Source organism: Ictidomys tridecemlineatus, chromosome 7, assembly GCF_052094955.1.
Source record: "Ictidomys tridecemlineatus isolate mIctTri1 chromosome 7, mIctTri1.hap1, whole genome shotgun sequence".
NCBI lineage: Eukaryota > Metazoa > Chordata > Mammalia > Rodentia > Sciuridae > Ictidomys > Ictidomys tridecemlineatus.
In genome coordinates, this window is record NC_135483.1 from 22,879,299 (window position 1) to 22,895,911 (window position 16,613).

A 16,613-nucleotide genomic window follows, 5' to 3' on the forward strand; every position below is an offset into this window, starting at 1 on the left:
GAACTAATATAATAAGAAAAATTTAAATGATAATAAACATCATTTAGGTGATGCATAACTACTTCCTGGGTCTACTAATAAGGGGTCTGGTACTCCTGGGGCTGGCAGAGTTCAAGCATCCTCATCTTGGTTCTCCCACATCTTCTGATACCTATGTGTCTCCTCTGTGCTGCTGTTTGTTGCCCAAGAAGCAATGCCCTTTCTCCCACTGAGTGTTTCCTAACCTCTCTGACTCAGTTCTCTTCACCTCACTGAGTCTACATAAGTCTCAGGGGAATTTAACATTTCATCAGTTGTTTTTAAAATAGCAGTGAGTCTGTTTTTACAAAAACCATTTTAGACATAGTTGCAATGTCTTGTCCCAGTTTATTTAATACATACACCCCCCAAAATGCCAGTTATCTATAAAATGTTTCCGTTGATTACATACCCCAAATCTTTACTCCACATAAGCTTTTGAAGTTTTCTTTTATTCTTTTATCATATTCTTCAAGAGCTTAAAAAGCCATTCAATGCATAGTATTTTTTTTTAGCAGACATTGCTAATACAATCAATTGGGCACTGGTATAAAAACATAAATATAGCACAGTTCTTGCAGCAACAGGTTATGTACCAGGAGGAAAAATAAGATGTCAGAATGAGCTAACAAAAACAATGTAGACAATACAATAATGGAAGCCTCTGATGGCAGAGAGAGCAGGGTGTAGATGGTGCTCCAGATCGGCTGGCCCTAGCCCTCTTCTGTGGACACTGTTTTGAGTTGAGAAGGCTACAGTGTATATCATTGCCTGCTAAGTGACAATGGTGTCCAGTCATTTATTGGGCTTTTCACTTCCATCTGAGGCCAAATGAAATAAAACCTGGAAAGAAAGAGAACGAGTGAATTTAACAGGTGAACCTAATAGAAAACTTCCCTTTTGCTATTCTCATTTTTTCTAGTCCCTTCAATGCTCACATGGTATTATATGCAGATATCATGGCCCTCAATGCCTTATTAGATGCAGTAAGCAGTGTCTGGTATTGTCTCTTAAAGGGACCGTATAGAAATATTAAAACAGTCATTAAACAATGAACTTGGGCAGGAATAAAGTTCATAGTATAATGAGGAAAAAAATCAAGATAAGAAATCATACTTAGAATATTTATTTTCTTACCTATAGCTATTTATACTATTTTATAAATGCTTCAAATGACTTCTGGAATTTCATAAGCAGAGAATATTATCTGTATGGTGAAACTGATGTGATTTTGGAATAGATACGTTTAAATTGATTTCATGTTTGATTATGATAGGGAAATTGTCAATAATGAGATTTTAGTAAGCACAAAGCCAATCACTTAAATTATGCATGTAAATTAAGAATCTGGTTTATACACATACAACGAATAAATGAGATGATTTTCATATTGCTGGATTTAGTGATCTAAAACTCTAGTAAATTAAATACAATTAAGTATAGACTATCTATTTCAAAATCACCCTGAGAGGAGTAAAAAGTCTCTCCATTGTTAACTAGTAACAGAAACTTCAGTGAGATTGAGAACTTTCATGTTATGTAAACACTAGGAAAACTTTTAATCATCTTAAAACGCATAACCAGATCATTATAGTTCATCACAGGTCCTGATGCGATGGGACATGTTTTGTGTATTCTTCTGCCTTCATCTCTATTACACACATTATCTGGGATATTTATTTATTTTTTTCAATAGTGTGTACTGCCTTGACAGCACACATGACAGCAAACTGAGCTGGTGATAACTTTGTATACAGTTTCACTTGTTCCAGAATAATCCACTTCCTTGATTTGTTAAAGCCCCGATGCCATGACCCTTCCAGATTCTAGTCTCAGATTTACTAGCCATATAAAAAGATGGTGTTCCCCGGGTGGAAGGTTACCCTAAAGGATGTCTGGCACCCCTTCCCGTGGAATGCTATAATGTTAACTAACACTTTCCTCAGAGGGAAAGCAACTCGAAAGTAAACAGTCATCTATGTCTCCCAGACATCTGACACAGGACGTACAAAGTGCCTTCAGTCCTGGAGGCTATTTAGTCAGCCCTGATCTTGAAAGTGTATAGCATAATGATTTAAAAGAGCCATCCAACAAGGGCATGGACAGGCCTCCACCTTCACTTGGCTACATTACAAAGAAACTGCTCAGGCCATCTAAGCAGCTCTGCTTTATATTCTACAGAAAAGACAAATTTTTCAAACAAGAAAAAAAGATCTGCTAGGAGAGAAGACATTGTGGTCAGGCTGGCTGTGTAACACAAAGTTTCACCGTCGTGGGCACATTGGCTCCATCTCTCTGTTGTAAGTGCCTGTGATCGGCAGCCCTAGCTCTGCTTATTCTGTGTATAATGCAGCACTTGTCTTTCCTGGGGAACAGCCCTGGCTTTTTAAAATTGTTTTCTTCGAAAAGCTCTCTCTGGCCCAAGTAGCTACAGATCATGTGTGTGAGAGAGATTATCTTTACTGGTGTGAGAGAAGGTACTCTTTGCTTAAAACTTTCAGAGATGGTGGGCCTATCTATTTTTCTTAGATTTGTGATATTTTGAAAACTAACATGGGGGCGGGGAGGGGGACAGAAAGGAGCAAAAGATGATCCAAATAAGAGAATGCTTCCCGAGAGAAGTGAAATTTTGAGTGAAATTTTTGAAGGACAAATGAAGGTCAGTAATACAAAGAAAAGGAAAGGAATTTTGAGAAGCAAGAAAACTTGTCACTGGGGAGAGGAGAAAGAACATAAGGCATGCAAGCAGGCTCCAGCAATTCCAGATATCCATTGGTGAACGGCAGGAGATGAGAAGAAAATAAAACCTTTGATACATTTCTGCTATACAGCTACTGTAAAAAAACTCAGATGGGACCATTGACAACATGCAGAAATGGAAGTGATTTCTAATCCGCTTACATGTGTTATCTCTAAATTATACTTCCCACTGCAGGTTATACCATAGGAAACCATATGACTAGCTGAGGGTTTTCAACCTTGATGTGCATCAGAGTTATCTAGAAAACAAAAATACATATCTCCTAAGACTCAAACCTAAGTGAAATTTTTTTTAATACTGGGGATTGAACCCAGGAGTGTTCTATCACTAAACTACATGCCCAACCCTTTTTATTTTTCATTTTGAGACAGGATCTTGCAAAGTTGCGGAGGCTGGCCTCAAACTGATGATTGAGTCTCCTACCTTGGCCTCCAGAGTAATGGGGATTATAGGCATGGATCCCTGCATCCAGTGAAATAAAATATTTTTTGGCAGAGACACATCTTAAATATTTATCTAATGTGAATACATAAATATATTTATGTGTTATGCTTATGTCTTTCATTGAAAATTCACTGTTCTAGATACAATTTCATTATCACAAAGCTCTCTCATACCTTCCAAGGTGTGACAAATAATCTGATAAACAAATATGTTCAAATGCGTTAGAGATAGAAAGTTTTGTTGAATGTACATTTTATTTATGGATACGTTTTGCAAACAATGTCTCTACCATTGATGCCTGACTGGAAAAAGTGACTAATGTTGCAAACTTTGGGTGAAATGCAAAGTTTGTTGTTACAACACTCAGTGGAGCAGACATCTGGGAACAGATCATGTGCTTCAGTTACCCCTTGAATTTTCCATGTAAGATTCTACCCATTGTACCTGTTCATCAGGCAAGTTCTCTTTGACATTTCAGACTTCCCCTAAAGACAATATTTTTCCTGAATGAGGCAATCAGTGGAGAAATTGAATGTGCTGAAGAGACGTTCACAAAAATTTCTTCCTCAGTCCATCTGTCTTGAATTACATCAAAGGTCTCTGTGCATGGCTGGACATATATCTTCCACCATTGGTTGAACCTCTCTTTCTTCTCTCCCTCTTCTTGTCTTTCCGTGGTACTGGAAATTGAGTCCAATGATGCTTTACCACTGAGCTGCATCCCCAGGTGTTTTTATTTTTTATTTTTTGAGAGAGGGTCTTGCTAAGTAGCCAAGACTGGCCTAGAACTTGCAACCCTCTTGCCTCAGTCTCTGGAGTGACCAGGATTATAGGTGTACACCACCATGCCAGCATTGTTAATCAGTCTCTTTAAAGGCTTTGTCTTAACCATCATGGGTTCTCAGCAAATGCACGTTGCCAAACGGATGACAAAAATTCAACCAATGCCTGGAGACAGAATGAAGTGAGATTCTCCTGTGGTTGGATTTTTTCATGTCAATGTTTGATTTCATCTTGTTTCATCAATGGCAGAGATTGTATCTCACTCAATTTTGTATTTTTAGGGCCTATGGCAGTACTCAGTTCTTAAATCATATTCAATAATCGTGAGTTCAATGATTTTCAATAATTTCAAAATCTCAGAAAAATAAAAACAAAAGAATAAAAATTTTTAAAAAACATAAAAGAATAAAAATAAATAACTTTGAGTTATGGGAAATGTTAGTTAACCTGGTTTTCAAAAAAGGGGGATAATAGGATTCCAGGAATAAGGTAGTTTTTCCTTTCCTATTACAATTTGTGAGGCAGTTTCACAATTTATGTGTTAACCAACATAAACAGGTAAGGAAAGTTGTACAGGTCACAGAATTAATAGGTAGGAAAACTAAAAATGGACCTAAGAGTCAAGATTCTGATGTAGTAACTATGAAATATGAATTTTGTTATTCTTCCTTTGAAATAAGAACAGTATTTACTCTCATTGGCCAACATAATTCCGTGACAGTGAAGCTACATGATTTCCAAGGCTGGAATCAAAGTAGGCTTTCAGTTTTCCGAGTGGGTCTATTGGAGTGGTTTCTCTTGGGGCCCTCCTCCTTGAAGACAGATAGGAGGCCATGAGAAGATGGAGATATTTTGAGGCCCTAGTAGAGCCCTTGTCAGTCACACCTATATTCACCTCTAGCCACATGAGTAAGCCATCATGGTCATCAGCCCAATCTACCCTTCTTCAGATGACTGGAGCTCTAGCCAATAACACCTGATAGAAAGACAGGAAACTCCAAAAGAATCAACCTCCTGCCCCCAGTTGTTCCTACTAGTAATATTACTGTGGCAAGTAATATTAAATTATTGTTTTAAGCTAATACGTTTTGGGTGCTTTATTATACAATTCAGATAGCCAGCATGGAATTTGTTATCAGAAATGAGGAACCATCATAAAAATAAGATAAAACACATGGAACTGGCTTGGGAATCAGGCAACACATGACAACAGATGATATTCATCCAGTTGATATTATTTGATGGGCTCGGGTTTTAGAAGGATAGAAAATAAACCATTATTGGGATCTGTAGGAAAGATAAACTTTGCTATGTTATCGTAGAAAGTTTAATGAACATGTGTCCAGCCTCCCAAAAATGAATGTCATGAAGTAAGAGACTCACTATGGAGATTTCAGGCAAAATATTGACTGTACCAACAGATTTCTTTTAGCCATATATGATAAGGGATGAGGGGTGCCTCCAGTTACAAAGGAACTTAGTTTTCAAGCTGAATTTGGAAGAAACATAAAGGATACAGAACTTCCTGTGCTCGGAAATAAAACTGTTTCTAATTACTAGCCTTTACAGATGGCAAAGGCTCTCAAAGTATAAAAGGGCCTCAAGGTAAAGATAATCTCAAAGGTGAAGAGGTAAAACCTTTAGCTAAAATTCAGAAAGATTTAAGGGTGTACTAGTTAACTCTCTCAAGTAGACAAAAATCTTCTAATAATCATATCATTGGATGGCATCCTCACAAACAATTTTAAAAGGAGCCTTTCATGGAGAAATCTCTAGATGTACTTTTTGTCTGATGAAATGAACTTAAATAAAATTCATAAGAAACCCATGAAGTCTCACACACAAAAAAATCTATTGGCAACATCAAAATCAGTTTGGAGGGCTGGGGTTACAGTGCAGTGGTAGAGCGCTCACCTAGCACGTGTGGGGCACTGGGTTCAATCCTCAGCACCACATAAAGATAAATAAAGGTATTGTGTCCATCTACAACTAAAAAATATTTTTTAAAAAATTCAATTTGGAGTTTTAAAAGAGAAAGACAATTCACCAGGAGGCAGACTGAATGGTGTTCAGCAGAAAATATAGTTCTTTTTTTCTTTTCTTTTTTTTTTTTATCAGAAAGAAAAGATGACTCAGAGAACAGAGCCAGCTGTCTAGAGGGCACAGTAAAAAGCCCAGAGGTGAATCCACATGACACAGAAAACAACTCAGGACGCAAAACTGAGCATTGATTAAAGTAATGGTTGTGTGCAAAAGAGAACATTCAAATTGCCTTATATAGTAACTCCTAAGTGACATCATATCTTAAGCCCCCAATTAAATGAATATATTGATGGCCATTAATCAATGTTCAGAGAGAAATGATTTGCCTCTTTAGGTCACAGATACTCAGATCAAGAGAAATCACACTGAAAACACTGCATGCCAGAAATCTTACACATACTCGAATCTAATTTATATTAAAAATCCTGGGGGGCTAGGGTTCTTGTTCAGTGGTAGAGTGCTTGCCTAGCACACATGAGGCACTGGGTTTAATCCTTAGCATCACATAGAAAATAAATTAAAAAATAAAGGTATCATGTCCATCTATAATAATAATAATAAAAAATCCTGGACCTGGAACCACAACCTTTTATTAATAATGGATAAGAAGTTTAGAGACTTTTCAAAGGGTGATTATACATAATTTGTAGCCAAATGAAAGTTGTGACAGCAAATTCTTTGCAACTTTTCCTAGTGTGATGTGAAATCTAATTTCTTTCCCTTTGAATGAGCAGGCCCTCTGTCTTGATTTGACCAAGAGAACACAGTGGAAATGATGCTACCAAACTTCAAAAACTAAGTCATAAGAAGCCATACAGTTTTCCCTTTGGACATTTTAGAATGTCTGCTCTTGTAAAGCTCCCCCTCAGAAATCAGCTGCCACACTTTGAGATGTATAGCCTCTTTGTGAGCTACTTGTAGACATTCTGGTTGACATTCCCAGTCAAGCTCACAGCCAACAGAACTTATGCTGACCATGCACATCAGTCATTTTAGACCCCCAGACAAATGGTATCACCAGACATCTATAGCCTGAGTCAACATTTGACTATAACTATATGAGAGATCAAATGTCATAACCAACCACTTGTACTAAACTAATCCAAATTACTGTGAAAGATAATAATGATTTGTTATTTTAAATAACTAAATATTGAAATGTCATTTTATGTAGTAATTGCCCATTTAAACACCACCACTTTGGTCCTACTTCATCACACTCAAAGATATTTCAAATTATGTTAAGGCAATGATTTTGAATTTTTCATACTTGCAAAAGGATTCCCATGCTATAAGCTACCAATGTTAAATAACAGCATGGATACGAGGTTCACAATCTTAAATATTTTCTCACGTTTACTAAATTCAATGAAATTATCCAGATAAAATGTTCCTGTAATCAAAAAGTTTGGCAAATACTACAAATTGTATGGCCATTTAGGAAACTTATGATGTAAAAAATTATTATTTACCAAACATTTTTGGCCCCAGGACACTCTTTTTTTTTCATGATTTGTATAGATCTTCCACATTATATGCTTCAAGAAATAAGCTAGGGAATTTTTCTGCTATTTTACAGGAATAGTTTGTTATTAATTAATTAAGTTTTTATACAAAGCCTTTTTTAGTATAAATGACTATAATGTAGTTTGGGCCAATAAAGATTAATTTTTAAGTTCTTCATGGATATCAATAATGAATGTAACATAAAAAAACATTTAAAAATATAATTTTGAAATTGTTAAAAAAGTTATGAGAGAATATCTTGTTAAGAAGTACACTAATATCAGACATGGTGCACATGCCTATAATCTCAACTACTCAGGACAGTGAGGCAGGAAGATTGCAAGTTTGAGGCCAGCCTGGATACCTTAGTAAGATCCTGTCAAAAAGCACATTAATAATAATGACAGAAAATACGCGTTCTGCTTGTCAGTAGTGTTTATCAACAATGAAACTTGAGCAAGGTTAAATACTTGACAGAAATTAAAAGGTGGAGGGTAAAGATAGGAAAACATATTTTCTTATTCAGAGATTGAAAAGTCAGACTGAATAGTATGGCATAGGTAATTAGCATCGTTGCTGAAGATCACTGCTATTTTAATTGATGAATTAAAAAGCACTCAGAATAGACTGTAGAAAATCATATCTTTCAAAGTCATGCCAGGGGCCATTCCGACTCAGCTGTGGCTCTCAGCAAAAGTCCATGGATGTGCTTCAGTTACATATTATAATCAGCTTGCTGAAAACCAGAGATAAAGAGAAAAATTTTATAGTAGCCAAAGAAAAGAAAGAAAATAGTAAGAACTACAGCAGACATCTCATTAGAAATAATGTAAAGCATTGGACAATGGACATTCATAAAATATGAAAGAAACAGGGAAAAGATCAACCATCAAGTCTGAACCCTGAGGAAATATTTCTAAAAAACAAAGGTCAAATACAGATATTTTCAGACATGTTTTTTTTAGCACATATTTATATAGCACCAACACAAACAGAAATATAAAGGGAAAACAACAAAGGAAAATTTATATGTACAAGATCCCCACCTCACAATATATTTTTAAAAAAATAACTTAAAGAGGATCAAATATCTAAATGTAAAGCTAAAGTTAAAAATCACATAGAAAAAAATAAGAGTAAATCTTCATATCCTGATTTTGACAGTGATTCTTAGATAAGAAACCAAAAGTACAAGTATGAGAATCAAAAGAAAAAAGTAATTAAATTTCATGAAAATTATAAACTTCAAACAACAAAGGACATAATCAAGAAAGAGATATGATGACACAGAAAATGAAAAAAAAAAACCTGAAAATTGAACATGACTAAGGACATACTATCCAAAATATACAAGGAACTTACAATTGAACAAATCTATAAAATATAAAATCTGTTAAAACCATATAACTCTATTAAAGAATGAGCAAAGGAGTTTTATAGATACTTTTTCTGTGAAAAAAAATACTCAGTGTATGAAAAATGCAGATTTAGCTCACAATGATAGAAAACTTCACAGCTACTAGGATGATTGTAATAAAGGAAAATGAAAATAATAAATTTTATCAAAGATGCAGAGAAACTGAAATCCTTGTACATTGCTAATATTAATATAAAATTTATATAATTTTATATAAAATTAATATAAAATTTTTCCAGCTGTGGAAAAAAAGTTTGACCATTCCTAAAAAGTTATAGAATTGCTATACATTTTAGCCAGTTTGGGCTGCTGAAACAAAACCATAGACTTAGTAGCTTCAGCAATGATTGTTTCCAAGGAAGCCCCAAACAAAGAGTACCAGTACTAGGATGACTAAAATCTTGCTGAGGGTGTTCTTCCTACTTTGCAGATGGTCATTTTACAATTGTGTTTTCTTATGGTTGGGGTAGAGGAAGAAGAAGGTGGGAAGCAAGCTCTTCTTATAAGGGTACTAACCCCATCAATAGGGCTTTGTTCTCGTAATTTAATTGTTTCCCAAAGATTCCCTTCTCCATCATGCTCAGATTTAGAGTTTCAACACATAAATTTTGTAGGGTGCACTAATATGCAGTCAAAAATATCTGACCCACAATAGTTATATCCAAAGTATTTGAAAGCAGGTATTCAAATACTTGGAATATTTATAACAGTGATATTCTCAATAACCAAAAGATGGAGCAGCTCTGTTCATAATGGTCAAAAAATGAAAATAATCAAAATATCCATCAAATGACAAATGGATGAAGAAAATATGGTATGTGTATACAAGGGAATGTTATTCAGCCATAAGAAGCAATGAAATTCTTTCACATGATACAATATGAATGAACCTCAAAAATATTAGGTTAACTGAAAGATCCAGACACAATAGGTCATGTCTTCAGTGATTTTACATATAAAGAATTTTCAAGAAGTATATCCATAGTGACTAAAAGCAGGCTAGTCATTGACAGGGAATGGCAGCAGGTGGAAATGGAAAGAGACTACTTGATGATTGTAGGACTTCCTTTTATTGTTATAAAACAAAAACAAAACAAAAAACAGGGAACTAGATATAGGTAAAAAAAATCACAGAACATTTTAAAAGCATTAAATTCCAGTGAAGAATACACCTTAAAATAGTGTATATTATATTGCATGAATTTAACCTCAATTTTAAAAAAGAATTGATTTCTACAAATTAACAACAAATGATTTAAAGTCAAAATTTTAACAGATAGCATTTACAATAATATAATACTATTAGGAACATGCATTATAAAAGACAAATTAAACAAAATATAGTAAGCCTTGTAAAAACTAGAAAATAATGTTGGAAAAAAGCTTTAAAAAACCCAAAATAAATAGACTTACATTATATTAATATATAAGAAGAAACAACATTATAAAAGTGATGTTTTTAATCTCAAAACAGAGTTTCACTTCTTGGTGGTGGCATAAGGAGCTCTGATGACCTGTTCCTCATTGAAAGTTATAACATAGAAATTATGCAAAGTAACAATTTAGAAACTCTGGAAATTGCTTTAAGGGAACACAGCAAATGAAAAAGAAAAACAACATTCACTCAAGAAAAAATAATATATCAAAATTCAGTAATATAAAGCAAGTTTTTGGCAACCAAACCATGACCTACTCCCTTCCTTCCTTCTCCCCACTCCATGTGATAGAAACTCAACTCTAAACAAGTGTAACAAAGATAAAAGTCTTAGTTGAAGGCATTGGTATCTCCTTCCAGGCTACCAGCATTACTCAAGTCCCAGCTTTATAAGAGTAACATGTTACACCACGTCAACTATTTTATCAGAAAGAACTAGAGAGAGAGAGAGAGAGAGCTAATAAGAACCCTCTTTGTATTAGAACAACACTCCAAGACCAGCCTCAAAAATTACCCCTGCAAAGGGACTCATATGTAATAGAATGAGATGATGATGAAACAATATTTTGCCTCAGGGAAGGTTGAATACAGTAAGTCAAATAGCCAGCAATTAGTGGAAGCAAACAGCTGCTTATAATTCTAAGAGAGTGATACAACCTGACAGAGAGATCAAATCAGATAGTTAAAATAGCCCTGTTAAAATGCCTGTCAACTATGTGATTGTGCTCCTGACAGAACTATTTTCTCTGAGAAAAGACACTATAGTATTCATACACTGGGGGAGAGACAGACTTAAACAGTCTGATCAGTCACTTAACAAATAAGCAAGCAAACAAAAATAATATCTAAAAATGGAAAGATCAGTATCCAGATTTCCTTCAAGATATGATTTTAAAAATCAAATTTTCAAGAAAAAATTATGAGGCATGCAAAATAAAACACAAACAAAACCAGGAAAATGTCACCATAAACAGCAAAATGAAGTCAATAACCTAAAGTTCCCATGAGAAAGCTCAACTGTTGGATTTAAAAACAAACGCTTCTAAGCAGCCATTATAAATATATTTGAAGAACTAAGGGAAACTGTTCTTTAAATGAGAAGGGAAGGTTTGATGATCCTCAGATTGAAAATATGAATTAAGGCATAGATTGTATAAAATAGAACCAAATGAAAATACCAGTGGTGAAATTTATAACTTGAATGAAGATTCAGTAGAGTAGATTTGAACTAGCAGAAGAAAAAATGAGTGATTTTGAAGATAAAGAGATTAGGCAATGGAAGGAAGGAAGGAAGGAATCTCTGAGAAATGAGGGATATCATTCTGGAACACCAGAAGGAAAGGGAAGAGAAAAAACAGAGAAAGGAATTAAAATGTAATGTTTACAAACTTTTTCAAATTAGCTTTAAAACATTAATCTATACTTTTATGCAGTTCAGCAAGTTCCAAGTAGTCTAAACTTAAAGGGATCTACACAAAAAGTCATCACAGCAAAGATAATAAAAGAAATATCTTGCAGAATTCAGGTAAAGATGTCTAATCATATCCAAAAATATTAACAGCAGACTTTTCATCAGAAACACTGTAGGCCAGAAGGCAGTGGGATGTTATATTCAAAGTGCTAAAAAGAAAAAAAAATACCTATAAACAAGAATCTTGTATCTAGAAAATCTGTCTTCCAAATAGTGAAAAAAATAGACATTCCCAAATGAACCCCCACTAAGAATTTTGATGATAGCCAAGCAATCTTACAAGAAATGCGAAAGGAAATTGATCAGCTGAAAGCAAGTGAACACTAACAGTAATTCAAATATATATATATGAGAGAGAGAGAGAGAGAATACTAGTATAAAGATAATTGTGTACTTATAAAAGACAGACTGAATACATATTTCTCCTTTAATTAATTGATTTAAAAGTCACTTTTGTAGCATAATATATTTTATAATTGAATTATGGCTTTATGGCATATAAAAATTTAATGTATTTATATTAATAAACTCAAAAGGAAGCGAGTGCGGACTATATTGGAGAATGTCATTGATAATAGAATCCATGGAAAGACATGAAGAGATCCAGACCATAAATAACAGTGTGCTATGAAAAAGCTCTATAAATATGTTTGTCCTTTTTCTTCTCTCAATTTTTAAAAAAATATAAAACCATATAAAGTAATAATTATAACCATGTCTTAGACTTGTAATATGTGCAATAACAATAGCAAAAATAGGTGAAGAGAAAACAGGAATATTATTTCTATATGTCTCTGGATTTAATTTAGTATAAATTTGAAACAGATTTTGATAAGATATATGTGGTAAGGCCTCAAAAGTACTAAGAAAATGATTTGAAAATGCAATTTCAAAATCATTAAGGAATTAAAATATTAAAGTATCAAAGGTTCCATTAGTGTAAAATATCTTATTATAAGCTATTTTAAAGTAAAGTTATACTATTTCATGTCATGTAAAAACTGTACTACAAAATATTTACATTCTCTTCATCCCATGCTTTGGGCTATTGTTATAAATTTTAATTCCAAGTTATGAGCCCCAAATGGATTCATATGGCCTTGCTTTACATAATCTACTTTTTATTTTTGTTTTTTAATTAGAGCTTTATAGTTATACATAGTAGTTGGGTTCATCCTGACAAACTGAAAAAAAATACACCCATGGAAATCAATTTCAGTTCTGTTATCTTTCACTCAATTTAGAAATTAAAATGAAGAAAATATGCATGTTTCTGCCCTCTTTATGATTTCCGCTTTCTATTCCTTTTCATGCTTCCAAGTTTTCATGTGGCATTATTTTCCTTCTGTGAGCAGGGTTTTCCTTTAATACTTTTTATAGTTCAGATCAGTCACCATTGAACTATATGAGTTTCTAAATCTGTAAAATCTTTATTTCCCTTTCACTTTTGATATATTGTATTTTTATTATCACTTAATAGGAAGCATTTTATAAATTGAAGTCTTCTTTGACCCATGGGCCTTTTAGAAGTATGTTATTTAATTCCTAAATAAAATTATTTTCTTTAGGTATTTTTCCTAGATATTTTATTGCCTTCTCTTTCTAATTTAATTCTCTTGTGATTAGAGAACATCTTTTCTATGATATCATTCCCATTCAACTTACTGAGAATTATCTGTTGCCCATGTGATTTATCTTGGTTACTATATGCTGTATAGCTGATATAATTTGTTTTCTACAGTTGTTACATGTTATGTTGGACTTTCATTAATAAGTTTATGTAACTGATGACATTTTTCATATAGTCCATGTTTACACTGAACAGATCATCTAAGTGTTCTTCGATTTAATAAAAATTGGGTGTGAAAATCTTTTACTCTGATTTTAGAACTATTTATCCTTTGAGTTTTATCCATTTTGCCTCTTGTATTTAAACATATTCCCATGTACAACAGCAACATCATCCCAATGAATCTCTCCTCTTCTTTATGAAATCTTGTTTATCTCTGGAAAAAAAATTTGCTTGAAATCTTTCTGTATATTAAAAAGAGTTACTTTGGGCTGGAGATGTGGCTCAAGCAGTAGCGTGCTTGCCTGGCATGCATGTGGCAGGGGTTCAATCCTCAGCACCACATACAAACAAAGATGTTGTGTCTGCCAAAAACTAAAATATAAATATTTAAAAAATTCTCTCTCTCTCTCTCTCTCTCTCTCTCTCTCTCTCTCTCTCTCTCTCTCTCTCTCCCTCTTAAAAAAAAAAAAGAGTTACTCCACTACACCAGCTTTCTACTGCTTACTGATTAATGTTGTATACCTTTTCTACCTACATACTTTCACTTATCTGGATTTTCAGATTTTAATTGCCCTTCTTTTTATTGGTTTTCTGATTGCTTCTTTGTTTGTCTTTTCTCTTTGAGATCTGGGGATCAAACCCAGGGCTTCGTTCATGTGAGGCAAGCACTTTACCAGTGAGCTACTCCCCAGCCCTTAATTACATTCCTAATAAACCTCTTACTTATTCTCCTTTTATATACACTCTGATTATCTCTGCCTTCAAATGCAATTATTATACTTCATTAATCTTTCACATAATTATTGATTTGGTTAGATTTGAGTCAACTATTTTCTTAATAGTTTTCTGTTTGTGTCTCTGTTTTCTCACCTAATTTCTCCCTCATGCCTTATTTAAGATGATTCAAATTAATTTTAAAAGTTTCATTCTAATTTACCTATTTTCCTTTCAGCTATATCTCTTTGCAGTTTGTTTGTTTGTTTATTTGGTGTGTGGGTGATTGCTCTGGTAATTACAATATATTTCCTCAACTTTTCATAATCTGATTAAATATTATCACCCTACATAATATATATGGAGTTTGTTACTCTCTCTACCTGAAACCTATTATTTCACAATTGTCATATGTAATAAATTTAATATATTGTGATCCTTCAAAAACATTATGAATTTTATTTCAAATAATTCTCAAATTTAAATCAATTTATAGTGAAAAGTTCTTTAATATTTACCTAAATATTTGCCACCAACAAATATGTATGGTTAAAATCAAAATCCTATTTTTTGTTCTTGATTTTTTCAGGCTAAAGATATTTCTTTATCATGTTTTAATAATGCTTAGTGATCTAATATTGAAAACTTATTTTGCTTTTTATTAACTGAAAGTGTGTTTATTTTGCCTTACTTACAGATGAATATTTATAGAGGTTATATATGTCTGAGTTGATAGTTTATTGTTTGATTTTGTTTTCATTCAATGTTTTACACTGGTACACTGTCTCCCAGCTTCCATAGTTTCAAAGGAAAAGTCTTCAACCATTTGAATATTTGTTTCCCTGTATTTATGTGTGTGTTTCCCTGATTTTTTTCTTTTATCCTTTACTTTTATTACTTGAGTATAATGTGCTTAAGTGGGCTTTTTTTCTTAATATTTTGGGGGGTATTCTGATTTTCTTAACATTGCTAATTCATGGCTGTCACCAAATATGGGAAGTTTGGAATTCATTACATACTATTTTATTTTTTCTTTACCTTCTGTTCTCGTTCTAGGAATGAATTACACATATTATAATATTTGGTATTATTCCACTGAAAGTCAAAACTCTTAATTTTATGTAGTATGTCTTTCTTGCATATCTTCTATTGATATTTTTTCACTATTTCTCCCGTCATTCAGGCCATTCTACAAGTTTTTATTTAATATAGAGTACATTTTATTTCCAAAATTTCCATTTGGCTTTTTCTTTGTATTTCCTATTTATCTTCAAAGAGTGTTTTAATTTTTCATTCATTACCAACATATTTCCTCAAAGTCTTGGTCTGATCATTCCAACACCTGATTCATACTACATTTGGCTTATGTTGGTTCTCTTTTCCTTTTAGTTCACTTCATATTTTCTTGGATCTTTGTGTGAAAAATAATTTTGGATTGTTTCCCAGCCACCATGAATGTTATGTTATGGAGAATAAAATTTGTATTCTGTTATATTATTCAGAAGAGAGATGATATTTTGTTTTAGTTGAAAATTTGCTTGTTTACATTTCAACCACAAACTCTGTTATCTTCAATGAGGAAACATATCTCAGTTATTTCTTTTGTCTTAACTTAGAGTTTCTAAAGTCTATCTTACTTATGTATGATTCAGGATACAGGCAGAGTCAACTCACATTATCTGGGCTACCTTTCCAGGGATTTCTCCCTTCCAGAATTACACCTCCACATTTCTGACACTGTGACCAGAAATGCCTTCTGGTTTCTCAGGTCAGTAGTGCAAAGAATTTTCTAACAGATATTTGGACACACCTCATACATGAAAACTGTAACATTCCCTCAGGCGAACACTTCAAATATATTGAATTTTTCCTACACCAGCTCTTTCTTTTATCACCTTGAATATAATGTGCTTAAGTAAAAAATTTTTTTCTTAATTATTTGGGCGGTATTCTGATTTGGCGGGTGTTTCTGATATTTACTCCCCTCCAACAGCATGTCTATTTTTTTCCTCTGACCTCTCATACATTTTTTTCTGTATCACTTGTTTTCAAATTTTGTTTATGTTTTATTGGTATAGTTCTCTTTTTTCTTATTCTGGTTGAAATTACTGAATTTATAAATTTGTGGGTTTAAATTTTCACCAAATCTTGAAAATATTCAATCATTAACTTTTCAAATGTTTTTTTTGTCTTTCTTTTTCATGAGAATCTAATTATTCATGTAATAGC

The 16,613-nt window shown here is 33.2% G+C and overlaps 1 long non-coding RNA gene across 1 annotated transcript in view; it reads right to left on the bottom strand.

Moving 5' to 3' along the window:
- Positions 1 to 346: 346 nt before the first annotated feature.
- Positions 347 to 16,613, bottom strand: part of LOC144365431 (uncharacterized) — a 53,237-nt gene continuing 36,970 nt past the window's right edge. The window contains exon 7 of the long non-coding RNA XR_013423847.1: positions 347 to 861. This is a non-coding gene — a long non-coding RNA (uncharacterized LOC144365431). The remainder of the gene's footprint in view (positions 862 to 16,613) is intronic.